This window comes from Sinohyriopsis cumingii, chromosome 3 (assembly GCF_028554795.1).
Source record: "Sinohyriopsis cumingii isolate HCF-2022 chromosome 3, ASM2855479v2, whole genome shotgun sequence".
Classification (NCBI taxonomy): domain Eukaryota; kingdom Metazoa; phylum Mollusca; class Bivalvia; order Unionida; family Unionidae; genus Sinohyriopsis; species Sinohyriopsis cumingii.
This window is the reverse complement of record NC_142963.1, coordinates 46,071,430-46,098,305: the sequence shown is the minus strand read 5'-3', so window position 1 is coordinate 46,098,305 and position 26,876 is coordinate 46,071,430. Positions and strand designations below refer to the sequence as shown.

General features: G+C 42.4%; 1 protein-coding gene across 1 annotated transcript in view; it reads right to left on the bottom strand.

The window, feature by feature from the left end:
* LOC149802792 (uncharacterized) overlaps positions 1-26,206 on the bottom strand; it is a 31,248-nt gene extending 5,042 nt beyond the window's left edge. Inside the window, exon 1 of the mRNA XM_089952225.1 lies at positions 26,008-26,206. The gene's annotated coding sequence lies outside the window, so the exon portion shown is untranslated. The remainder of the gene's footprint in view (positions 1-26,007) is intronic.
* Positions 26,207-26,876: the final 670 nt, after the last annotated feature.

Sequence of the window (26,876 nt, the reverse complement as noted above, 5' to 3'; positions counted from 1 at the left end):
ACGAGTCGTTCCGTATACCGGAATACAGGTCGTCTTGCTAATGTTTCTCGATACAAGTATCAAGTATATTCGATAAGCCAAAGTTCGAGCGGAATTTGATAAACGAGTAAATAATGTTTAGTGACGTGAACTGAATTATTGATGGAAATACTTTGTTCGGACTTAATTAACAAGACTTCACTTTTATATCAAGATAGTTCGTAAGAAAAAGAAACTCACATTTGGCACAAAGAGACAGCTATGGCATGCTTTATATGTGGGCCCCTCGACACCTCCCAGCTATATTAGCTGGTAATCTTTAAAGCGTCCTCTCGTATTGCCACAGCTAGCTATGACATGCAAGTGAATTAATCATAACATAACCGACCGCTCCGTTGGCCTAGTGGTTAGAGCGTCCGCCTCGGATGTGGGAGGTCGTGGGTTTGATCCCCGGTCGAGTCATATCAAAGGCTTACAAAAATGGTACTAACAGCTGCCTCGCTTGGCGCTCAGCATTAAGAGGTTAGTGTTAGGACATGTCGGACTGGTGTCATGATAATGCGACTTGGTGGGACATTATGATACATGTCTGCGGCATGATGCCCCAGTGCTAGACATCACTATAAGCTGTTAAAGCTACGTTAAAATTCCAAATCAACCACACACATAACATAACCATGTTTAAATGGAATCAGTTCGTGTTCCAGCGTCCATGTATATCTTTGACAATTTGTTTATGATTTTATTGTACCAGGATCCCATTGATGCTTAATCCGGCATGAAGCGGTACTTGGGCATATAAGCCACTATTTACGTTTCATATGCATATGCGATAAATGACCATCCACACATTTAATAACAGCTATAGAGGTTCCGTTTATAATTCGAAGTATTTCTAACGTTTATCAACATTTTTCAAATAATGTTTCGTCTTCACGGATTTACAATGCTTGTCCAATCGGACGGATTCGGGTGAAACTGGACATGTCGAGTAACACTGGACACGCGCATTCTTATTATTTTAAAATTTAGAACATACAATACAGAGAAACAGTTTGATAATCAATAGAGTTACCGGTAGTTCCATCTGTTCAGTTATGAAGCTATAGTGTACTTATTTGATCTGTTTATTAGGGGATCAAAACCGTGTTTTTATATGTATCACTGTTATGGTTGTAGTAAGAAGCACACATTTACTTTAACAAAATGTTGAAGAAATAAAATAGAGAATTAATGAGGTTATGCATAACTTCAGTAGCTTTTGATTCCACACAGTAAAAACTTTAAACGCATTGTTATTCTGATAGCTTTACCTTATATTTCCCTGTTAATGTTCGAGAAGAGGCGAATGTGTGAATTTTTTGTATTGTGAATTCTGACACCCACGTGCGTGTTTTAATAAGTGTAATTACATATAATGCCATAATCAACACATCGTTTTCTCTAACATGTGACTTATATGTATTTAGTCATTAAGTGGGTATGAAAATAAGGAGCATCAGTTTCATTGGTTAAATGCTTACTAACTGCATACAAGCGCATGCGTTATAATCTAAACACCCATCCAGTTATCCAGAAAATAGAGATAGCTCGATAAATGTTTCCTCGGTCTACATCAGACGATACATACATAGAATGAGGAAGTCGACACGTATATTTAAAGTGCATGATGGGAAGCGTTTGGAAATCAACCAAACACGGTCTTTGGAGTTCCGACCCCTCTGTACTATACGAAGTTATAAATCATTTAAATTTGTACTGTTACATTGGAATTCTGCTTCCTTAGTTTGGGAACTAGACTGCAATATATTAATGTTTCGTACATAATCTCACGTGTGATTTGAACTAAACTAGTTTCAGAGGAGACCAATCTGTTAATTAAGGTTAGAAAGAGATGGTTCCTTTACGTACCAAAATAGATTTGAAGAATTCCCTAGGCCTTTTTTATTTCAAAAACGTCGTGGTACATTACTACAGGTGTATCAGTCTGAGTTTAGAGTATACAAGCCATTATCTGACATTTTAAGCATAACAAAGTCATACAATTTGTATGTAATACTTTCTGATGTTTTTGGAGACCAGCAAACATCCCGTCTGAATAATAATGATGTCAGACTTCTCAGATAACTTAGACCGGCGGATTATTTCTATTCTTAAACACAAACAGCACGTAAGTTTTATGTCCCTCTGCTTCGATAAGAGCAATCAACTGTGACTATCATGCTTTTAGTTCTAAAACATAAGTTGGAAAAGAAACAATCACAACTATTCAGTGCAATACAAACAGCATACGTGCACGTACATTGTTGGACCTATAGTCAGTACCCCCCCCCCCCCCCCCCCCGACAGTCGTCGCAAGCCTCAGGTGAATATCTGTATTAAAAAAAGAAGCGTATCGGATTTTTGTATCGTTGGCATACAACGATGACTCTGGATATACGACAGTAAATCTTAATGACAATCCGACAAACTAAGAGCGAGAAAGAGAGACGGAGGATAAAACACTATTTCGGTCAGCGCAGCGGTATTTATTTCACAATAGTGTCATAGATCAACTGTAAATAACTTTAAATATTTGAATTACCTCCTTTTGGTTCGTCATTTAGCTTAGCATATTCCCATGCCTTTCGATGTACTCACCGGTGATCAAATGGAATGGCCACACTTTCGCTATTTGGGACGCTAGCCATGGACTTTTTGTAGTGCTTGCCTTTTTTAATTTAGCCAACGTTTTTGGTAAGAGAGTTCTTTATTTGATAAATATAAATGATAATATAAGTTCAAAAGTGGATCAAATTAACCAATTACAGAGGAATTTGAATAGCTGCAGAGCAACATTTTGTAGCGGACACATTGGGACAGGTTTTGAGGCGCTCACTCCCGTCAGTTTAGTTTCCTGTCAATTTTAAATCTATCCGAAGTGAAACGTGTATTTATATGTGGTATAAACGAAATATCTGTATATTATGTACGCTGTAACTTTAATATACCACTCTTTGTATAAACAAAGTAATTGTTCTATTAGCCTGAAAAAACGAATTGTTTTATTAGCTTGAAATATCGAATTTTTAAACATTTTCGCTATTGTCAAATTATTCGATATTAGTAGTTAAGGGGGATATTATAGGGTCTATGGGACTTATCATTAAAAATACCCTTGGGACAATATAGGGTCTATGTAAATTTAACATGGAGAAAAATTGTGGGACAATATAGGGTCTATGGGAATTAACATGGCCAAAACCCCCTGGGACAATATAGGGTCTATGTAAATTTAACATGGTCAAAAAACCCTGGGACTGTATAGGGTCTATGTAAAATTGAAACAGGGAGGGTCTCTATTTTTTTAAAAAATAAAATAAAATAAAAAAAGGGGTTGGCAATGGAAAGGCTATCTCTTTTCGAGAAATTTGGCTGGCCCTGAAAAGGGCCTTTGGGTTTTCTTCTTCTTCTTCTAATTTCTTCTTTTCCTCCACCAAGTTCTTATTTTATCTCCTACACTCTTCTTCTCTTTCTTTTTTTTCTTCTCCTCCTCTTCTTTCTTCTTCTCTTCCTCCTCTTCTTTCTTCCTCTTTTCATTTTCTTCTTCTTTTTCAATTTTTTCGTTCCATTTGCGTATTCTTATTCTTTCCTCTTCATCCTCCTTCTCGTCCTTTATCTCTTTCATTACACCACTAATCTTGTCCTTTGCTTTTCTTAAGTTATTAATTTCCATCTTTACACGATGGGGACTATAGGAATAATGGTCTTCAACGAGTCTTATTAGCATCTGTTCCATTATTCCTAAGTTGTCTAAAACGTCTTGCAAGGTTTGTATTTTGTCCATTTGGTTTGACGCCATCTTCTTTTTATTCTTTGCAGAATGGTTTGAACAACGAACACTGTGGGTTCTTATAGTGAAAGCGCGGACGTGAAGGAAAACATCCCCCTAATAACATAAAATTGATCTTACCTAGATCATGACCGAACATCGCGCGTACGTGAAGGAAAACATCCCCCTACTTTCTCATTTCATATAATATAACCACAACTATACTCTCCACATACGCTAAGAAACAATAAAGAAACCCATAATCTACTATTCACACTTACTTCAGCATTTACAAATACAAACACACAAACACATACACTTCCACTATTAATAAAGAGTTAGTGTTTATATTCACACTACTCTACCTACACACATTGGCAAATCGATCGTTATTTCTTTTCTAGAGTATTGGGGTAGCCCTGAAAAGGGCTGTTTTGTTTGGAACTTCATGGACACCTGGTTAATGGTGGCACCTTCCAGGCCTGGCGCCACATACACATCTTATCCCCCAGTTACTTTTTACCTTTTGGGGGGAGAGAGCAGAGGCAGGATATGTCGCTTCAGAATCCCAATTTTCGCTCTCTGGGATTTTGAAATTTCTTCTCTCCTTTTCCTCCTCCTCTTCTTTGTTTCTTCTTTCCTCTTTATATCTTCTTTCTTCTTCTTCTTCTTTATATCTTCTCTCCTCCTCTTCTTTGTTTCTTCTTTCCTCCTCTCTTATCCTTCCCTCCTCGACAATGGCTTCCGCGGCCAGTTCATTTAATATGCGCCTGGCATATTCCAGATGCACATGAAGCTCCAACAGTTTCTCAAGTCTCGTGTTCATTTTTTGGTGTTGATCAATCAACAAGGGTAGCTGGACTGCCGAACGAGTTTCAATTTATACTGAAAGCGCGGACGTGAAGGAAAACATCCCCCTAATAACATAAAATTCATCTTACCTAGATCATGACCAAAAAAACAACAACGCGCGGACCTAAAAGAAACACTCACTCACTTTTTATTCTACCCATCACTATTGTAAAATTTTTTATAAATCACTTCAATAGACTATCCACATACACAAATCAATCCAATCTAACCCCAAATATACACCTCAAACACTAAGAAAAGATATCATTTTGATCTACTATCCACACCAACTTATGTGAGCGCTTACAAACACAAACACACCAACACATACCCTCACATTTTTTAAAAAAAGAGTTAGTGTTTATTTTCACACTACTCTACCTACACATTTTGGCAAATCTATCGTTATTTCTTTTCTAGAGTATTGGGGTAGCCCTGAAAAGGGCTGTTTTTTTTTGTTTGCTATGGCATTCTTTTTTAGTTTCTAAGAATGCGATGTCCTCTGAGGATAGACTTTCTGGCAATAGGTCTGCTTCTTCGGAAAGAGAAGAAGAACTCTTTGGTGTCGATACGGCAATCGACAAAGCCTCTGTCAGGTTCAGGTTGTTGCTGCTGTTGTTGTTGTTGTTGTTGTTGTTGCTGCTGTTGCTGCTGTCTCTGAAGTCTGTACTTCTCTGTCCATTCTTCTTTTTCCCTGTTCACTTCTTCTCTGAAGAGCTCTTCTATTAGGTCTTCAGTGATTTTTAGCATTCTCACATTCTCTATTTCTTCTGGCTTTGGTATCAGACTGTGTCTGACCCTATGCAAATTCACGTAGGCTTCGTTGAGTTTAGCTATTTTGGAGCACATCTTCTTAGGAGGATGAGTCGACAATGGATGGTTAGACTAGAAACAACCCCGGTTCTTAAAGTCAAAGCGCGGACGTGAAGGAAAACATCCCCCACACGGTTTTCGAGCCGCAACGTTCAGTGAGTGTCATGAGAGGGATAGTAAGAAATGAAAGAGCATCAATCCAACATTCTTATAGCTAAACAAACCACAAAGGCATTTTTTTCATAACACAACATTTTTTATTCAAAAATCACTTAACACTAAACAACAACTCTAACATTTTTTAACAATAATCCAACACTACTATAACATCAAACAATTTTTTTTCAAATCACTAACATTTTTTCTCAATGTACAATCTACTTTAAGCAAGGCTGACAACGTTGTGAATGAAATCGTGATTTCCACTGTTGGAAATCATTAGGCCATTGATGGACACTACGTTTCCTAGCTTGAGACAAAAGATAAGCATAATGGTCACTAACCCATTGATCTACTTTCACATCGTTTCTAGCAGAAGAACGAGGATCGAAATGAGTCACTAAATGTTCTAAGGAATAGCCCAGGCTGCGATGATGCAGAAAATACACACAATACTTTCCACACACCAAGGAATCTGTGCCTTGTAATTTCACATTATTGAAACGGGTGATCTGAGCATTTCTTCTCATAAAGTCGATGATATCGTCTTCCAAAGGGGGCAATCCGTACGAATCGAAATATTCCACACATCCTTCTTGAGGAAAGTAGACGGCTACCCAGTGGGTTCCTGGGAGATGACTGTCGTCCGTGTTGATCACGTAAGCTTGATGGTCTTTAGGTTTGCGATGAGGGAGTTCATCTTTAGCACAGACGACAGGATTCCAAGAAGCCGTATACGAACTGTGGTTCAAAAGGTAATGAAGTTTCCAGGTATCCATTTGTGTGGTTTTTTTCTTCTTCTTCACAGGTAATAATAAGTCGTCAATTCGATCCTGACTTTTTGCTTGAAAATGTCTGACGAATAAACGGTTATTCGTTCTGTTTCCTCACTCTGATTCAGGAGAGCTTCGATACGATGGATCTCTTGAGTGGTTAATGGTGGACAAGAATGTTCACGCAAGTCTTTATACCACTGGTGCAACACGTTTTTGTCCGAGATGAGACTCCAAGCTTCGTCCAGATACTCGTCCAATTTTTCTTCTTGACTCAACATCAGGCATTTATCGTGTTGAATTTGACTGGGATGATCGTTTTGACATCCATAGCAATTTTTCTTGATCAATTCTGTTATTTTGTCGACCAAGTGTTTGGCAAAACAGGAGACTAAATGGGCTTCTTGTTCTGGCCATCTCGACTTCATCATGATCACTTCTTCTTCTTTTTCCAGGGTCTCCTCACATTCCATGTCCAAAGTTTCTCCACTAGGTAAAGAGGGATAACAGTCTTCCATGGCTTCTAATAATCTAGAATGACTTCTCTCAAACTGTTGATTTCTATGGTATTATCGAATTCGGCATACAGGATGACGTTCACTGTCTCTGGCACTTTATCTGCAAACTGAAGTTCCACACGAATCTGGCCCGATTTTATAGGGTGGAAATGTCCCTCGTCGCTGCCTTGGTCTGGAGTGAAATCGAAAGCCCACAAAGCATAACCTCCTGCATAATCTTCGTACGTAATACCGTGACTGGTGTTGGTCCCTAACTGACCCGTGGCTTCGTACAGGGACAAGTACGATCTCAAGTAATTCTTCTTCTCAAAGTCAGGTTCGAAAGGTCGGGTACACAAGGTTTTGCCATCGCGACTGACTTCGATTTTCTTCACCTTGAAGTGTTGAAAGTTGAAAGGATTTTTACCCAAAGCTCCGTTGAAGGCTGCATTCTCGACGATACCAATGATTAAACGCTTGGGTAGCTGTCCTTGGAACAGATGATCTTCGATCATGGAATGATGTCCAACGGGAATGGTGAACGTTTTCACTTCCACGCGTCGTATGGGATACTTGGCGGTCGTTCTGCTCAATGTTTGACTGATGTCGTTACCCACTTTAGGTAACACTTCCACGCGTCGTACGTAGAGCCTGGCTACCTCGATGTCAGTTTTGCAAGTGGTACTACCTATCAAATGGAAAGCGGCACTGCTACGATTCAGTCTCAGGCGGATATTCACCCCGTTTAGCAAATATTTCTCTTGCAACCACATGTCCAAATGCAAACGATCCATCAATTCTAAACTCTGTCCATCTATGTTTCTCTTTCTTCGTTCTATAAATCCATCATTGTTTTTTTTTGGCTGTTGCATCAGTTTCGAATGTTTCAAACTCGCTTGCTTCGTCAGCTTCCCATAGCACACAGGCATTGAGATGAGTGTTCTTGGCGTCTATTCCGTACGTCAAGAGATTTTCCAGGCACGCTCGATAAGGGTAAGTATCCATGCTGCTACTGACTAGTTTGTTATTCAAGTACAAGTCCACTCCACTGAACAAGGAATGCATGAAATTGTTGACGGGAGCTATTACCTCATCGCCATCTAGGGTCGTATTATCCTCATCGACAACTTTGACTTTCAGGTACAAGTAACTGCTATTCAGATCGATGTAATCTTCGGGCTGTCCCTTGATTTCAAACTCGATGGGAGCTGAGGCTATCAATGAGGAGACGGGGTGAAATTCCACCCATTGGGATTCTTGCATCGTCATCATGGTGGGGGGCATGGCAAACAGATCCAGTTCCGTCTTGGAACAAGCGCAAGACTCTCGGTGCATCATTTTTTGTTGCTGTGTCTCAATAATCGAAAACGTCTAAGTCTCGAACGGTTCTTCTTTTCTTGGCCTTTCTTGCTTGAAGTCTGGTGAAAGGGTGTTTTCTTCGTCGTCTCCTTCTGCCTTGTCCTTGCTGAATGCCTGATTCGGTAACGTGCAGGGCATTTATAGGTGTGTCTCGTCGACCCAAAATGTCTTTACCCGTTTGCAGCAGGACATTTTTGCCTGCCCTCATGAAGGCTTCTTTAGGGTTTTGTTTGTCGATGATGACATTTTGGAGAAATTCTTTGCCTTGCGTCAGTGCCGCATCTTTCAAGGCATGCAATCCGCGTGTCACCATCGGTTTCAACACCGGGGCCACCGAACGAAAGGCCGATTTTAACATGTCTCCTAAACCGTGTCCTCGCTGTCGTGCAACCCCTCGGTACACTGGATACATGACTTACTTACGAGTCGTGAGAGAACCGTTTTCGAAAATGGAGTTTCACCGTGACTTTTCCTTTGGTGAATGGAATATTTTGCCCCAAATCTCCTTTTATAGTAATGTTGACCGTGTCCAAATACGACTTGCTGACAGGTAAATAGTGAGGATGGACAAATTCGCGGTGGACGTGGTAAGTGTTTCCACCTTCCTCGTCAGCGTTTGCGGCAGAATCCACTTTGAAAGGAATGACACGCAGTAACGGTACGGAGGTGTGTCCCACCACGTTGTACTCCACCACATCGGACTACACGAACATCAAATTCAGTCCTTGGTTCAGTTCTACCGGGGTACGAAAATACTTGGCAAAAGTCTCGTTGTCAGAAATGACTGGTAATTCACCTTTTTCTACTTTCTTCCTCAGCTCCATGTCACCGCCCAACATGTCAAACAATTCAGGACAAAATAAGAAAGACATGATTTTGGGCCCCTCAGGAAATTTTATCAGGAAGCGACGAGCTGTTTTGTGGTACTCCAGGGTGACACTTTTTTTGACACTTTCCAAAGCTTTCAGAAACACACCATTAAACCTGATGGCTATGGTGCTGACCAAATGTTGACCACTAAAATAATAGCCTGGGGGAATGAACAAGTGATAGGTGGTCCACTTTGGATTTTGTGGGCTACGGGTTTTCTTGTCATATTTGCTATGGATATCCATCCACTGTTGCACTTGCTCGTCATGAACTTCCACATCAAATTTATTTTGATTGGGAAGGACATTGAGAACTTGGGTCGGGTGAATCATTTCTACTAAAGCCACTTCCCAATGGGCTTCGTGATCTAAGGGGATGGCCTGAGGTAATTTGGCCGTGTAACAGCACAACGTGTTGTGGGGAAACACCTCCATGGAACTGTCACTGGGTAAGGTTAAGTAAAATTGGTTTTGGTGACTCATAATTCCAGAGTTCTGTGGCTGTCCGAGGGGATATTACTGGACGTCAGAGGCGTGTCTCCGCCCAAAATGGGGTTCTGGTTGTGATTGAAGTGGTGACTGGCACTGGCACTGGACACAAGGTTCCCGGGGTTCCCGTTCGAGGAGAATTTCAGGGAGGGATTTGGAAGCAGGTAACCGATGCAACTGCTCAATAAAATGGTCCACAATTGTTTGTCTCCTTGTTGCAAACTCAAATTGGCGATGGCTGCCCCGATGACACAATACACCACAAAGATTTGGCAGAAAAAGACGATTTGCGTTTTAGGCACACGTTCTCCACACCACACCCACAAGGGTTGTTTTTGTAAATCTTGCACAGAAGAACTAGGTGAAGAAGGAGTGGTCGACGTAGCTGCGTCTGCTGTGTGAAAGGGCATGATGGTCACTTCTTTTTATAGTCGATGACTTGCGAAGCGTCGATCCAAGAATCAAAACTGGGTGGATATCCTTTCCAACGTACTTTGACTTCTTTGACACGTCGTTTGCCCACTTTACGGGTTCTGCGTTCGAGAATGCTTTCGATGTCGTACACGTCGTCTTCTTTTTTGGTGACACGTTGTAACTCGGGTAAATAAAACGTTCCTTTGAGTACTTCTCCGTTCATGTCTTCCAATTTATAGACGGTAGGATGACGACCATGCACTCGTCCAGTGACGCGAAACAATTCGGTCGTCCAGTTAGGTAAGTAACCTTTGTCGAAAGTGCGTTTGGTTTTGCCAATGCGCACCCAATCTCCTACGGTCAACTCTCCACTTTTCTTGGGGACAGCCCTCGTCGGGGACGTACCGAACAGGCGCTCGAACACCAGCACTTCGTTGTCGGGAGTCACGTCTTGCGGGGCACGTCCGATGCTTCGATGGTAAGATTGGTTGTACGCTTGCACCAGGTGCGGTAAGATGTCGATGTACTTCAGAGTGTGGTGATGCGTAAAATATTTCCACATGCGTTCTTTCAAAGTGCGTTGAAAACGTTCCACGATGCTGGCTTTGGTTTCGGGATTCTCGGTGGTAAAAAAATGAATGTCACGTTTCTTTAATTCTTTTTGGAAAGCTTGGTTCAGAAATTCGGTGCCTTTGTCCGTTTGCCATCGAAGAGGGTGACGATCGCTTTGTTTCAACACCCGTTGCAGGGCTCGCACTAACTCGCTGCTCGATTTGGAAGTCAAGGGCACGACCCAGGCAAATTTGGAAAAGACGTCGATGACACAAAACAAATATTTGTAGCCACGATTGTAGCTGGCCAAATGAGAGACATCGGCTAAATCGGCTTGCCATTGATGATCGATGCCTTCCACTCGGGTGCGACTTCTGGCAAACTTGCGTCGAATGGGTTTGTGTAAAGTGTAGGTAGCTTGTTCTTGTAACCATCGTTGCACTTGAGGTAAACGGAGACTTTTCAGTCGCGTTTTGGCAGCACGATACAATTTTTGAACTCCTGCGTAACCTGCAGGATGGGAGGGATCGTAGTAAATGCTGGCTAAGACTTTTTCCATTTTTTTGTGTTGGTTGGTGTGTTAATAAGGCACCCACTCTTGGAGGATGCTACTCTTTTTCTCTTGGGGTATTTTCCTGGATTGCAATGCTTTGCGTGTGCGACCGGCAATAGGTGTCGAAGAGGAGGAGGATGTCTGAGCGGGGGATATCGGTTCTTGTTTCACTTCTGTCTTCACTTCTGTCTTCACTTTCTTTTTCTCTTGTGATGAAGAAGGGGTGGCCATCATCTTTTTAATCCATCCAATTCTGGAGGTAGGTGGTGTTGTTAACTTGCGTACTTTTTCTGGTAGAGTTTGAAACCCTTCTTCTTCTTCTTTTCCTTTTTCTGTCTTGGTCACTGGTACTGGTACTGGTACTGGTGATGGTGCTGGACTTTTCATCAAGGTCTTAAAATCTTTCAGAGTGGGTAGAGCTGTTTCGTCTAAAGCTTTCTGGTGAAAGAGTTGCAGTCGTTGCAAGAGTTGACCGTACTTTTGCGATTTTTCTGTTTCGGACAAATCTTGGCGATCCATCAAGGACTGCAATTCGTGTTGTAACTGGGACATCTCGCTCAAATTGGGATTGGGAGGTAAATGCGGGGTGCGTTGTTCTTGCCACCGATGTTATTCCATCCATCGTTTGTAAGGCACTAAAGCTAGTTTTCGTCCTTCCATGGGGTTGTCAGGGGTCGATTCTGAGATCTTGGGATTTTCGAAGGCCTTTTTATCTTGCTACCATCAGTCCTCCCAACATGGTTCCCAAGACTCCTTTCAGTATGGGGCCTAACAAGAGAGGCAAAATGCCTCCACGTTGGACCAACATCTTCTTTTTTTGACGAATGGGAATTTTCTTTTGAACCATTTGGCGAAGAACGTGACGATGTTTGCCTAAGCATTGTTTCTGGTGTTTGGACAAAGGGATCGTGCCTTTCAAAACGTTCAAACAACATTCGCACACGGTATCGATGACCTCTTTGGAGGCCGTTTGAATGAGTTTTTTTCGTAGGGGTGGAGAAGCTTTGGACAGGACAGATAACAGGTCCCCATGTTTGGCTAAACGTGGTGGCAGTCCTTTCCTTTTCTTTCCTTGGGGTTTTCTGGAGGGTGACATCTTTGAGTCTTTAGGAGCACCAAAAGAACACTGATACCCTACTTGGTCACAGGCCTTTTTTATACTGGAACGCGTCGCCACTGATTGTCTTTACGGCGTATCAACTTCATGACAGGAATGACACGTCGTGCAGGGGTACGCAACGGACTAAATCGAGTCAGTTCTTGCTTGGACAAATCCAGTAAACTTTGTAACATGCCCGATCTTTCATGGACTTTGATTTTGGGAGAAGGTACTTTGTGAGCAGCAGCCACTGCCACTAAATTGGAGGGTCCTGCCACTGGGGAAGTTCTTTTGGGGGTCATCAACGGAGAAGTTCTTGGTGTGATTAACGTCTCCAAGTACTCTTCAGTTCCTGGTGACATCAACGGAGAAGTGGATAAACGTGAGGCTGTCGGAGACGCAGTCACCGCTGTGGCAGGTCGTGGTTTGCGAGTGTAAGGCTGCGTCCTGGCCGCAGTGCCTCTCTTGCGACTAGTTTTCTTCTGTGGACTTTTCTTTTTCTGAGGACGTTTTCTCTGTTTCTTTTTCTGGGGGCTTCTTTTCTTTTTCCGGGGTGGTGACTGGTAAGAGGAGGATCCTGCCACTGGAGAAGTTCTCCTTGGGGACCTGGTCTTTTTCTTTTTCTTCTTGGGGCTTCGTTGAACTTTTGTCTTGGGGATAACTTTGGGGGCATTAGGATCCCATCTTAAGAGTGAGCGAATGATGACCCCTCCTAGAGTACCGCTCCCTCCAGGTTTCAAAATGATTTGTTTTTTGGTTTGAGTGTCGATGCGGGGATCGGCCAGTTGGACCAAAGCGACTTTGTTTCGATCGAAAAAGCGTTTGGTTTGATGAGGAATCTGAATGATTCCTTGGAGTAATTGACGTGCTGTCACCGTGAACCATCGTAAGACTTCTTTGAGACTAGCTTCTAAGACACGAGCTCGTGTTTGTGGATCTTTTCCTCGACTGATGCCATACAAGGCATAAATCAATTTGACGGGAAGATGCGACTGAAGGGACGTTCACACTGTGTGAGACAGACGAAAATGGTCTGAGGTTTTTATAGATTTTTTTATGGGGAGTGAAATGAAGTCGAGGACGGAGACGTGTACAGGACAGGCCCTCCGTCTTGGCACCAGTGGTGAAACAAGTGGGTACGAAATCGCAAATCCTCGGGAGTCGTAGGTTTCAAATCGACGAGTAAATAGGCGTGTGGCGTTTGAGTGGCATCGTCGTACGCCTGAGTCAGCCAAGGCGTTCCTAACTGTTTGGCTAAGACTTGCACTTGCGATTTATCTCGAGGGCTTTTAAACAAGACCACGTAATGTGCATTGAGACTGATGGTGCGATGGGCTTTACTATGTTGAAACAAATTCTGGGTGATGTAAATGACACTGGCATTACGGTGATGCCCTTTGCGCGTGAACCACAATTTAATTTCTTCTTCGTCTTCTCCTAACATGTCGTCGAAAATGACCAAATGGGTTTGACGGGAGTCAGAGACGATGCCGTCGTCTTCTTTAGGAATGCCTTCCACAAACACGATGGAATCGCCTTGACTTTCTCTCAAGAGGCTGTACGCCGATTGCCACTCTTTGTAACACCACACGATCCGTTGAGGGGGTCGATCGATCAAATGATGTTTATGTTCGATCAAACGTTTGACGAATTCGGTTTTGCCTGAACCGCTAGGTCCAGCAATGAGCATGTTAAAGGGATGGCGAAGATACAAAGCCTCCCAACTGGCACGATCTAAGTGTTCGTCGATGACTTTGACAGTAGAGGAAGAGGGAGCAGAGACAGCAGAGGTAGCCATGGTGTGAGAAATGTCACTTGTGACACGAAAAACAAACAAGACAAGAGTTTATATACTTTTTCAGAACACGTTTATTGAATGTTTTTTTTCAAACATGAATACGAAAGACAAAAATACATAAAAGCCAAAGGCTTAAGTACAAGGATAAAAGGCACATGATAACTATGAACGTGGAATAAACACAAGTGTCTGTACAACATGTTTTGGGTAATGTTCTAACCAGTTCTATAGTAGGGGGTAAGGTCACACAAGTGTCCTCCCGAAAGGGTCTTTCAGGTCTGTCCACGACAGTCCTGTCCTGGGTGACGGGTTCTTCTGGCACCGTCACTAACACGGGTTGAAAAGTAACTTTTTTCCTTGAACAACTCTCGTGCATATTGGGCCACTTCTTGGGTCCAAGCCTCAAAACCCCATTCTTTCCAGGCACGGACATCTGTCCAATGGGGATGTAAGTCACAAGCTACACACACATCGTCATACACGTCTTGGGTAGCTAAAAGTTGACGAATCTTTTTTTCCTGTTGAGGTCGAGAAGTATCCAGATGAAACCGCAAGGCTTTGAGCAAAAGAAGTTTTTCGTGACCATTTAAGGCCATGGAGGTGGTAAGTACTGATCGTAAAGAGTCCACAAAGAATCGGCTGGTAAACGAAATCCCAGAAAACAAGTCACTAAGACACACACCACTTGTCGTCCCAAATTGAATGGATACAGTTCTTGTAATAATCGACGGTAATGATCCACGGTTAGAATATGGTCATTGAGTTCCTTCCACGGAATCTGTTGGATGACATACGACATAAGTCGTGGCATAGCAGCCTGTTTTTATAGTCTCTTTGTTTCGAAAAGAATACACGTACTTTCTAGCCAGTGATGTTCGTTTTCCAGTTGGGAATGTAAATCTTGCATACTGTAACCGAAACGTCAGAGTTCGATTAGAAGTTTCCTCTTCCGCTAAGCAGATTCCACGTAACAAATGTTGGTAATCCTTTACCTCGTCTTCCTCAAGGGGTTGCTCTAGGTGAATCTCGAAGTAACCAAAATGATCAACACGTGAATCATCGGGAGCCTGGAAGTATTGAACAAGGTCTGACCATTGAAACAATTTCTGACGAATCAGTTCTCTTATACCATTCAGGTACCAGTGGTTAAAAATCTGGTGACGTAACGGATGCAATTGTTCTTTACGTTTCACTTGTATTTTGACCAGCTCTCGGTAAATGCGTTCTCTCAACTCCACAGGCAAAGCACGAATGTTCTCTAGCAAAGTATCCATGAATAGGTCATACTAAATCCTCTTTGGTCTGACACAAGAAATGTACTCTTTGCACAAACATGGTTTTACTTCAGTGTCGAATTTAAATCGTTGAGTCACTAATTTGCACATTACAATTCGTTCAGAAGTTTCCTCTTTCACCAAGTTGACATTGTGTTTAAGATGCTGGTAATTCGTTAACTCTTCCTCTGGAATTCGATGCAGTACGTTTACAATGATGTAGGTAGAATCGTCCATACCAAACCAATCCTTTTTAAAACTAGAGAATCGTTGATCAATGTCCGTCCGATGGAACACTTTCAATTGAATCAGTCCTTGTATAGCCTTCAGGTACCAGTGGTTCAAACACCGGTGACGTAACGGATGCAATTGTTCTTTACGTTTCACTTGTATTTTAACTAGTTCTCGATAAATGCGTTCTCTCAACTCCACAGGCAAAGCACGAATGTTCTCTTGTAAAGTACTCGTGAATAGGTCAGTCTGTACAATTCACAAAAGTAATCCACATAGTGAGTAATTTCTGACCACTGCCATTCAGGGTAACGTCCAAGAATGTCACTGAACTCTTTTGATGTAAACGGTCTAAAGCGATATAATAGGATGAATGCAACCTTGACCCAAAGAAATCTAACACACTGGTTGACTTTTTTCACTTTCCTCTTATGAATTTCTCGACACAAAAGTTCTACAGTGACCCATTGAGATTTCACTCTGGCAAACCCCTGCCAAACTTCCTTGTAAATCTTCTCTTGCAGTTCTTTAGGTAATGATTCAATATCGTTTTTGAAATGAAGTTTAAATACTGGTCTCGGTGATGTCCAACATTTGACTCCTAGCCAATCTGGTTTCTTCTTCGTCAACGACATGGTAAGTTACTTCAATGTCTCGGTCCCACTAAGGGTAAGTAATGACAATTCGGTGACCATCGAGCATGTTCTACGTAGGCCGAATCTTGCGGTTCCCAGTGGTGAAGTGACACACCGCAACTGAAGCACTTGACTTTATCTCCTTCACCCAAGTAAAAAAATCCGGCTCTGGCTAATTCTTCGGGGGTCGGTCCTCCCAGATACTTTGGCCATTTTCCTTTGAACGATTGAAGACGATTTTCAAAGTAGCAGTATTCCGACAAACGCACAGGGAACGAATATTCGTCTTTCACAGGTTCGTTTCGATGAGGGTTAAGTGACATGGGTAGGAGTTTGCTCAGGGCTGGATGACATCCGTAAGGGGGTAGACGTGAAGGTGAACATTCCCCTTTAAAACGAAACCCAGTAAAATGTCCAAGAGGACGAGCGGCATCACTTTCGCATCCCTCAGGTTTGACACGTACAGCATCCCTTTCCATGATAGGGGTAGGGACACTAAAGTTCCCATGATGCTTTACGGCATCGCTCAGGTCACAACGTACAGCATCGTACCCATCGCAAGGCTCACAATCGCACTCGTCTGCAAACTCCGTTACGCAATTACAATGGTAACCACATGGACAATCGCAGTTTCCTTCCGGACATTTTCCGTCGCAATGCCTGGGTCTTATCCATCCAGTATTAGTCACACTAGAGGAAGATACAACTTTTTTACAATCCCCAAACTGGAACGATGTCTCTTTCAAAGTATTCATCTTGTTCGCTCGGTCTTGGTAGTCCCAATGAACTATCGATCTTGCCTAGGGTTCCTTTTTTATATACAGGCCAATACCGACGTGACCGTACGGTAAGGTGAAGTGATTGGGAAGTCGCACTCGCTTCTGGTATACAATTTGATAGACTTTTTCCAAGGGTCGACTGACGATGTGGTGAGTGGGTAAACGTACAATCTTGTTCGGTTGATAGGTGGTCACTTTAAAGTTTCCATCCTCTCCCGATTGCAAGGCTTCTTTCAATACCCCAAAGTTGACCACTCGACTGGTACGATGATTCAGAGTCAGTCCTTTCACTTTGCACGTCGTGTGCACTTCTCCTTGTTTGTCCCGGTATTCGTAGCCGTAATTTTTGGGACCACCACTGACGAAACTTAGAATCTTGTCGTCGGGATGCTCGTCTGTCCAGGCTCCTAAACGGTCTCCTTCGATGTCAGGGTGCTGTTGAATCGGGTGATGGATGTAAATGCAACTGTCCGTGTCAAAGTACAGGACGCGTTCTTCTAACAGTTCTAAAGCTTCGTACAATTTTAAGCGAGCATGGGCTGTCACGTAAGCCGCAATGATGACATTTCCAAAAGGGTCGTCTTGTACAAAGTCCAGATCTTCTTCGTAATTGACCAAGATTAAATCCTCTCGAACGACGTCCACGTGTTTCATGTATTTGGTTTTGTCGTGAATCATCTGGAAGTAGCGGGAAGGTTCTGTCAAATATTCCGTCTTGGGTAAACACGGTCGTTGTGCCATTTTACCCCACAAGCAATTTAACATCACTTTGGCAAACGATCGCCTGCCTTCGTTTTTCTCGATGTGGTCTAAAGTGATGCCTTCTTGTTCGTAGTATTTCTCTTTGAAATTTATTTGGTCTTCGGGAGTGTGACACCAGGACGGATAGCCGCTGGCTTCTTGCTTCAGTTTCAAAAAGGCATCCACGTAGTCAGCGAAAATACCTTTCTGACTGGGATCACCCTTGCGGTACTGTTGTGTCTTGGGAAAGTGGCAAATTTCGTACACTTCTAACAGTTGGTATCCCATGTCCAGAGCTTTGAACAATTCTACGCTGACCCAGGTTCCCGTCAAGGCCCGTTCTTCCTGGCTGTGATGGCAAGGTTGGTCTTGGTTGCACGTTTCGGCACAAGTACGGCACAAGGGAAACATCAGTTTGCATTGACAATGGTGAGGTAAGACGGGATGGTATAGGTTCGTGGGAGGCAAAACTTTACACTTCATCAAGCCTTCCTATTGTCGAATGTTTTTCAGGTCGATGTGTTCCGTCAGCAATTGCGGGTGCCCTACAGGAAAGCGACAATATTTGCACACGTAGGGATACAGCGAACACACGTCCAAGTATTTGATTTCTTCTCCTTTCTCTTCGTCGGCTTGGTACAGCAAACAGGTGGCATTGGTCCTTCCTCCGTACAAACTATCCCTCGGGTTCAGCGGGTCCATGAACTGGTAACTTTCCACGAGGCGTTTAAACTCGGGATCGGTTTTCATACGGTGATCGTACTCGTGTTCCCACATTTCCACCACTTGGTATCCTTCCTGTTCTAACTTTAGGCGACGCTGACAAGTGTCCTGGTACAAGTCTTCCATGGTTCGTTGCAAAAACTGATTTTTGGTGCCACGGTCAGGGTAACAGACGGGACATCCGTGAAATAAGCAACCGTTAAACTCGTACACGATCTTGGGGTTTTCTAAGTCCCAGCCATCTACCGAATACGTTCCGATGGTCTTTTCGCCCCCTCCGTTGCGGGCATGCTGAATCCACTTGTCTTCCTTGTCGCACAAGTAATGTAACCAACGTAGGGCTTTGACCGAGTATTGACGTTTGACATAGTGGGTCGTTTGAGGACTGATGACAGCCACGGTGTTTTCAGGCATGAATCGTTGGCGGTACAGTAAGGAACACGCTTTGGCAATGGTGCAAGCTTCTTTCAAAGGATCGACCCCTCCGTGTTCCATGAACAGTTCTCGAAATTTTCCACAGCAACGCCGTAAAATGTCCACGTCGGAACGACAATACTTTAGCATTTCTTCCTGAAAGTCGAAAGGGTCCGAGGCGTGAGCCTGGTACCAAGCGTAGAAAGCTTCTCGTTGTTCGGTACGCATGTTGTCGGGGTCGTAATAGTGAGCCTCAGGTAAATGGGGTAGAACGGCGTGTTGATTGGCTTCCGTACTGAAAAAGTGTGGAAAGTACCCTTTAGCCATTTCTGTCATTCCGATCGTTTTAGGCATTCGACTCAAAGGCATGGCCAAGTAACTCATCGAATCTTTAAACTGTACTTGTCCCACTTGCATGAAAATGATTTTGGCTCCGTTCAAAGTCACTTTAGGACGCTCGGTGCCTTGTTCCGTATAGTACCTCAAAAGAAACTGTCCATCGTATCCGGAGAAATTGTGAGCCATCACCGTGGCATGACGATGACAATCTCCGTAACGTTCGATATCCTCTTGGCTCCACGTCTTGTCGACGGGGTCTAAGACCCATTGGGCAAAATCGGCTAACGTGTTCGGCCCCCGAAAGATTTTTTCACGCCCTCCGGGAATCTTGCTGCAGTGAGGGCAATGACTGAAGATAGGTTCTTGAATGCACTTCTCGCACGCTCGATGAGCCACGCAGAAATTAGGAATGTGAATGCCGGTCTCTTGCATGCATTCGAAATCGAAAAAGATGAAATTGCCTTTCTTCTTGTGACCGTCCTCTTTCTCTGGTGGGGGTTGGTATTTTTGCACGTAACATTGGTGTTCCAAGTCCACGATGTGGTGACAAATGTGACATTATTTCTTTCCTGAACATACGTGTGCCTTGGTATTATTGGTACGTATGACTTGTTCACACGTAGAGCACAATCTCAGCAGTTGACAAGCGCATTTCTTCTGTGAACCTTGCGTCTTCAAATGTTGTTGGTAACAGGTAGGGCTGACAAACGTGCGCAGACAAGTTGAACAAGGCACTGGTTCTTCGCTCAGACAGGGTGAAGAGGCCAAACATCCTGTGCATTTCGATCCACAATGCTTGTGTTGCTCTCGATTATTATAACCATGGTCACATTTTTCACAGTAATAACCGTATCCCAGGAATCCGGTGATACTGGTAATGGTATCGAAATGGTCATCGTGATGATAAACGTGAATGTATTTTCCGTCCTTAAAATCTTGCCCTCGAAACAACAGAGACCCGCGCACTTCTTGAGGGTGCACTTTCAAAGTGTATCGTGGAGCTAGGGCATCTTGCAATTTTTGCATCTCAGGAATGCCACAGGGTGTGTCTTTGGACATGCCAGCTTGTCGTAACAGGAGTTCTGCTTCACTTCGTTGTTTGGCTCGGTCCGATTGTCGAATGTTCTCCCAGTCTCTTTTCCATTCTGCCGTGTCGTTCTTGTTGGCATCGGTTCGTCCCACCACGATGGCACGGGCTAAACACATCTGGTCATGAGGATTGTGAATTTGGACAAGGCTACGCTTAATGCTGCGAAGGTCGTTCACCAATAACATCTTTTTGCGTCCGGTCCCTTGAGGAGGAGAGACGTGGGTCATGTCCAATGTGGCTTTTCCATCGGTGATGTCAAACTGGTCATTAGATTGTTGCACGTGTTGAATCTTGTCCATGACTTTGGAAGCGGTCAATTCTGCAGGGGTGCTAAACTCGATCCAAACAGGGGATTTCAAACCGTCGTGTTGTATGGAAAGTCTCAAGCGATCGTCTTCTTTGGGTTGACATTGTCGCTTGAGTGCGGTGAGCAGAGAATCCCACACTCCGGTGATGAACCCTTCTGCTTTCTCTAACGGTACTTCGGACTGGAAATCTTTAAACTTCACCGTGTATTTGTAAGCCGTGGTTCTAAATTTTCTAGAGGAACGCTTTTCCGTCTCTCGAATGGAATAGTATTTTTCATAGCTGACTAAGGGTGGTGAACTTGGTTTAGAGGTTTCAAATTCTGGTTCACTCATGTCCTCTTCAAAATCACTGGCATGAATTTGTGCCAAGATTTCAGCCCTGGTTCGAGGCGATAGATCACGTTTCTGCCTCTTACTTTCTTCTTCTTTCTTCTCGAATGAATTAGATCGTTTCATCTTGAAAGCAAAAAGTCAAATGACTCAAGTTCAAACACCATGAGCTTCTTTATAGTCATAGCAGACCAGCGTATATAAAAGGGTGTGTGTCTTGTCCTTTCACTATTCATTTCACTCTCAAGTCGAGCACAACGATGGAAGAGACTAACCAGATGGAACGTTTCGTCAGAGCTTTGCGAGGGGTCATTAGAAAATTCTCTTCAGACCAGCCTACGGGCTACTCTCCTTCCTTTAGAGATAAAAGTCAAGATACTTGCTATATCTGTCAGAAGAAAGGGCATTGGTCTTCAGAGTGTCCAGACCGTCAAAAAAGAACAAAAACAGGGACTAAAAAAGACAAAAGTCAAGATACCTGTTATTATTGTAAAGAAAACGGACATTGGTCTCCAGATTGCCCAAAAAAGAAACAAGAGGAGTCAGAAGAAAAAAAGGATTCTTCAGAAGAAGAGAGGGATTCTTCGGAAGAAGAGAGGGATTCTTCAGAGGAAAAAGAGGAAGAAAGAAGACAATTCTATTTACAAGAGGCAAAGAAACAGGAGAAGAAAAGAAGAAGGGAAGAAAATGAGGAAAAGACGGTGAAGAAATTCAAAAAACAGAGAGACTAAACAAGGAGAAAGAAGAAGTCAATGAACTTTTTATTAAAGTGTTGTGTGGTGAATTGTGAATTGGATTGTAAAAAATGGATAAAAGAATAAATTAATGATATAAGGTAAGTGTCTTTGAGTTTTGATTTTAAAATAAGAACGTACACTCACGCACTCATACACAGACACGTACTATAAGGGTAAAATGGGTGGGTTATTTTTTTTTTTTGGAGTTATTGGCAAATTGAAATTGTATTTCTTTTCGAGAAATGTGCGTGGCCCTGAAAAGGGCCTTGGTGTAGGGGTGAGTTTAAGCAATCAACTTTAACTGCCTTAAGCCTTTGCCACGGCCAAGGCCTACTTCTGGACTACGTACTGTTGATGATGATGATAATGATTGAGTTGAAATCACTAAGGGTGGTACGGTAGGCTTAGTCACAGGGTTGACGTGTTTAGCTCGGGAAGGTCGTATTCTCTTCGGTCGTGATAAAGAAGTCTGATACATTTGTTTCAGACTTCTTAACTCCGCTAAAATGTCCAACAGTACCGTGACCGTTTGATTTTCGCCCTCTTGTTTCTTTGCTGCTACTTCTTCTTCTTGCTGTTGCTGCTGTTGTTTTTTTCTTACCTCTTCTTCTTGCTGTTGCTGTAGGAGAAAAGCCTGTTCCGCTTCCTTTTGTCGTTGTATAAATTTCTCCAATTCTTCTTTCTGTCTCTGTCTAAAATTCTCCACTTGCGGTAATGAAGAAGGTAACGCAGGTTCCGGAACAAATTCTTGCGAGGAGAGAAAATCCACAAAATCCCAATTCACCTCTTCTGAAAGTAAGTCCGGGTTCCCTTGGGCGGTCTCCGCTGCTGGTACACCCCATTGGATCGTTTTCTGAGTTTCCGTCATGTTGAATCACTGTCGCATAGATTGACTGCACACAAGCGCTAGCAAATCTATATTGACTACGTGACGTCACAGACTGCTCTCTTCGGATTGGATGAGGCTGGCTGAATTTTGTAACGCGTGTTCGGATTGGTGAATGAACTCAATCCGTTTCAATCCTACCTGTACCTATAAATAAGCGCCGTTGACTGCATTGATTCACCTGTTTCTCGGAGCCTCAAGATGTGGACCGACGTTCAATCTTCAACCCTTGTGTCAACAATGATGTTCAGAACGGACATGCTCATGTATGTCCGGTCCAAGTGGACTGTTGTTGATAGGACAGATACAAGTCTATGGATGAGGAGAGTTTATATAGAAAGACAAGGATGTCTCAAGAGGGTACTTGTGTATGGACCGGCAGTTAGAAGGAGTTTAAGAAGAAGAAGAAGATGTAACAGATGCCATCTATGTTAATATTAATATTAACATAAACCCAAAGGCCCTTTTCAGGGCCAGCCATATTTCTCGAAAAGAGATAGCCTTTCCATTGCCTACCCCTTTTTTTATTTTATTTTATTTTTTAAAAAAATAGAGACCCTCCCTGTTTCAATTTTACATAGACCCTATACAGTCCCAGGGTTTTTTGACCATGTTAAATTTACATAGACCCTATATTGTCCCAGGGGGTTTTGGCCATGTTAATTCCCATAGACCCTATATTGTCCCACAATTTTTCTCCATGTTAAATTTACATAGACCCTATATTGTCCCAAGGGTATTTTTAATGATAAGTCCCATAGACCCTATAATATCCCCCTTAACTACTGATATTTAATTATTTACACCATATTCTGAAAGACAGAAATTCCAGAATTATATGAAGTGGGTAAGCTGTGTGTGTGTGTGTGTGTGTGTGTGTGTGTGTGTGATTTGGATTTTTAACGTAGCTTTAAAATAATTTCAGCCATATCGCTACTATGTCCGCAGTGTGGCAGTTTATAGCGATGTCTAGCACTGGGGCATCATGCCACATACATGTAGCATGATGTTCCATCCAGTCACATCACCCTGACGCCAGGCCGACCAGTCATTACACTAACCTCTTAATGATGAGCGCCATTTTTATAAGTCTTTGGTATGACTTGGCCGGGGATCGAACCCACGACCTTCCGAATCCGAGGCGGACGCTCTAAACACTAGGCCAACGGAGTGGTCTGGTAAGCTGGAAAGGATACTGTAGAGTTTTATGTATTTCTTTTATCTAAAATGTAAAGTTAATGTAGATGCATTTCTGTATCTAGAAAGCAATTTCTAAACTCAACGAGTTCAGTAACGTTCGTTCGGTCAGACTTCATCATTTCATCATTGTTCATCTTTCTTGCAGTCGATTCTGGACCTCGCTCAGCCTTCCCCAATGACGTAGACAAGGTTAACACTGTTGGGAGTGACTCCCCTTAAGGGAGCGTGAACGCTCTCACTCTCTCCAACAATGTGTGAAAGACACCTATGAGTCAAAACATTTATTAATAAGAATTGAAGAGGGCGAAAGACACGTCATAAAAGGTTATGAATAATAATGTCATAAATCAAGAAAAGTGTTTTGAAATATTTGTTGAAATAGACATTTGTTTAAATTCTTGTGTTATGGAACACATTACCATATAAATGGGGGCCCCGAGTGGCCGAGTGGTCTAAAGCGCTCTCCGTTACGGATCACTGCCATCTCACCTCTGTCTGCGTGGGTTCGAGTCTCGGATTCGGCTAATGTGGGTATGTGAGAAAGCTCGCCAGTAGCTTATCGTGGGTAGGTGGTTCTTTCCGTTTTTTTTCCCGGTTTTTTCCTCCACCATTAATACTGGCCGCCATGTATAGCCTATCGTGTGCTGAAAATTGGCATCAAACCCTACAACAACAACAACCATATAAATGTCTTATATACTTTCATTCTTAACACTGCTGAACTTAGGACAATATGACTACACATTTCTACATAATATATATATATATATATATATATATATATATATATATATATATATATATATATATATATATATATATATATATGATCTTTTATGGTTAAAATTATTTTTTAAATTTGTATTTTAATATACTGTACGGACTATGCAGTCTTAAATAAAGAATTTTTATTTAATGCATTATCTGTACTGCAGCTGATGTGCAAGGCGATGAACCGCTGCGGTAGTCTAGTGGCTAGAGCGTCCACCTCGGATGCGAATGGTCGCGTGTTCGAACCCTAGCTGAGGCATACCAAAGACTTATTAAAAAATGGTACTAACAGCTGCCTTGTTAGACCCTTAGCGTTAAGAGGTTAGTCCTAGGCCTGGTCGTCCTGGTGTCAGGATAATGTGACTGGATGGGATATCATTCTACGTCTGCGGCAAGATGCCCCTGTGCCAAACATCACTTTAAATTGCCAAATTCAATTTTTTTAAAGCTACGTTAAAACTCCAGATCACTCGCACTCACTTATACTCACAGGCAAGGTGAAGGTAGATAGGCACATGCTGTATTGTATTTAGCAACTTTGATCAGCATAATTACACATCGAACCAGTATGTTACACAATATTTGATTTGATTTTTAAATAGGCACAATCAATAATGACTCAGTCTATCATATTCGTCTTATGCAAATGAATTAGGCTGTTTGGTTGATGGGAACAATTTACTTTTGAGTACACACACACGTACGCCCCATCACCTCTTTTAAATTCGTTCCGGAATCTATCAACCCTACGGTGTATAAGATTTGCAATATATTTAATATTCATTGAAGAAAGACACGGTCAGTGTAGATTTTCTTCCGAGAAACTTATTCGTGTGTAGATATGGGGTGGAGTAGATCACCGTCATGAGATGGCGGTATGGGTATGTGCCCAAGTAATAACCCATTTTTTAAATCAATACTGACTGTCCCCAAATAGTCCCCCAATCAGTAGTGCGAGTCCGAAAGACCCAAATTTTCAAGCTGAATCGCTTTGTACACTCCTTTTTGAGCTAGCGGGCACGCAGTGATTGAATTTAGATCTGGCACCAAACACAAAGGAGACCAGATATGGGCACTTGTAGTTCCAAAAAGTTTGAATTATTTGTGGGGGTGGGGTGGGGATTTGGTGGGTGGGTGTTTTCAGGGTAATTAAGACCTGTCCTTTCAGGGCCGTTGAATTTAGAAAGACTTATATCTAGCCCGGCGGGGCGCATCCTGGCAAATTTGATGCAGTAGTTAGTTCCCCACCTCACGCCCACGCTTGTGATTCCCCTGCCCCTCGACCTCAATGGGGCACTTTGACTTACGGGCATCGTTTGTCGAGTGAGGCTAAAAGCCAATACAGAGGGAGATATGCACCAGAGCAAAATCTTGCACCGTACTCCTCCATTATATGATGTCAACTCGAATTCCTACTCAGCAGAAGCACTACAGCTTTGCTTGTTTTTAAGTGGAATGAAAGCTGTGATGGAACAAGTACATCCGAACTGCTATGATATAATACATGCACAAAGTACGCTTCATTTACTCACCTAATTCATTATCGGTTATATATACTCCACGACAACGAGATCAACACTGAAAGGACCAACATCATCTTCATTCAAACGAGTACTGATTTTCTTTTGTTCCTTCAGACTTTTTTCCCTTGTGGAAAAGGTGTATCAATGCAGTAAATAACACGTATTTCCTCTCAGGACGTGACCCACTTATCGGTTTCCTTCCCCTAATACCCTACTTGAAATTTCCAAACAGCTATAAATAAATTTCTACCGTATACAATAACACGTGATCGACCAAAGCAAGGTTACTGGGAATCAGTAATTTAAGAAACCTGCGTGCATTATTAAAGTTGTTGTTCTAGAGTTTAACGCCATTTTTCAGCACAAGATAGGCTCTACATGGCGGCCAGTATAACTGGTGGAGGAAGAACACTGAAAAACCCAGGGAAGAACCACCGACCCACGAGAAGCTACTGGCCATTATTAAAGGAATTAGGAACATGAGAAGAATTCTTTTTTTTTTTAAATTGAAATAATTGGATGTAGTAGTATTAATAATAATATAAGAAAATGGATAAAGAAGTTTGACTAGCATGTTTAACATTTAAATATAATACACGATATACTAGAACAAGATTATTATTGTTTAAAGTTGAGATTTGTTAGGGGACAACGGTGGACGAATGGTCTACAGCTCTCGTCCTCACAGATCAATGGTACTTCAACGCTGTCTGCGACGGTTCGAGTCTCGGTTCTGTCAATGTAGATATGCGAGAAAGCTTGTTAGTAGCTTCTAATGGGTTGTTGGTTCATGCCGCGGTTTACCCAGTTTCTTCGATCACAAATATAATGTACTGAAAAAACCAAAATTATTAGTTAAATTGAAGTAAGAGATATTA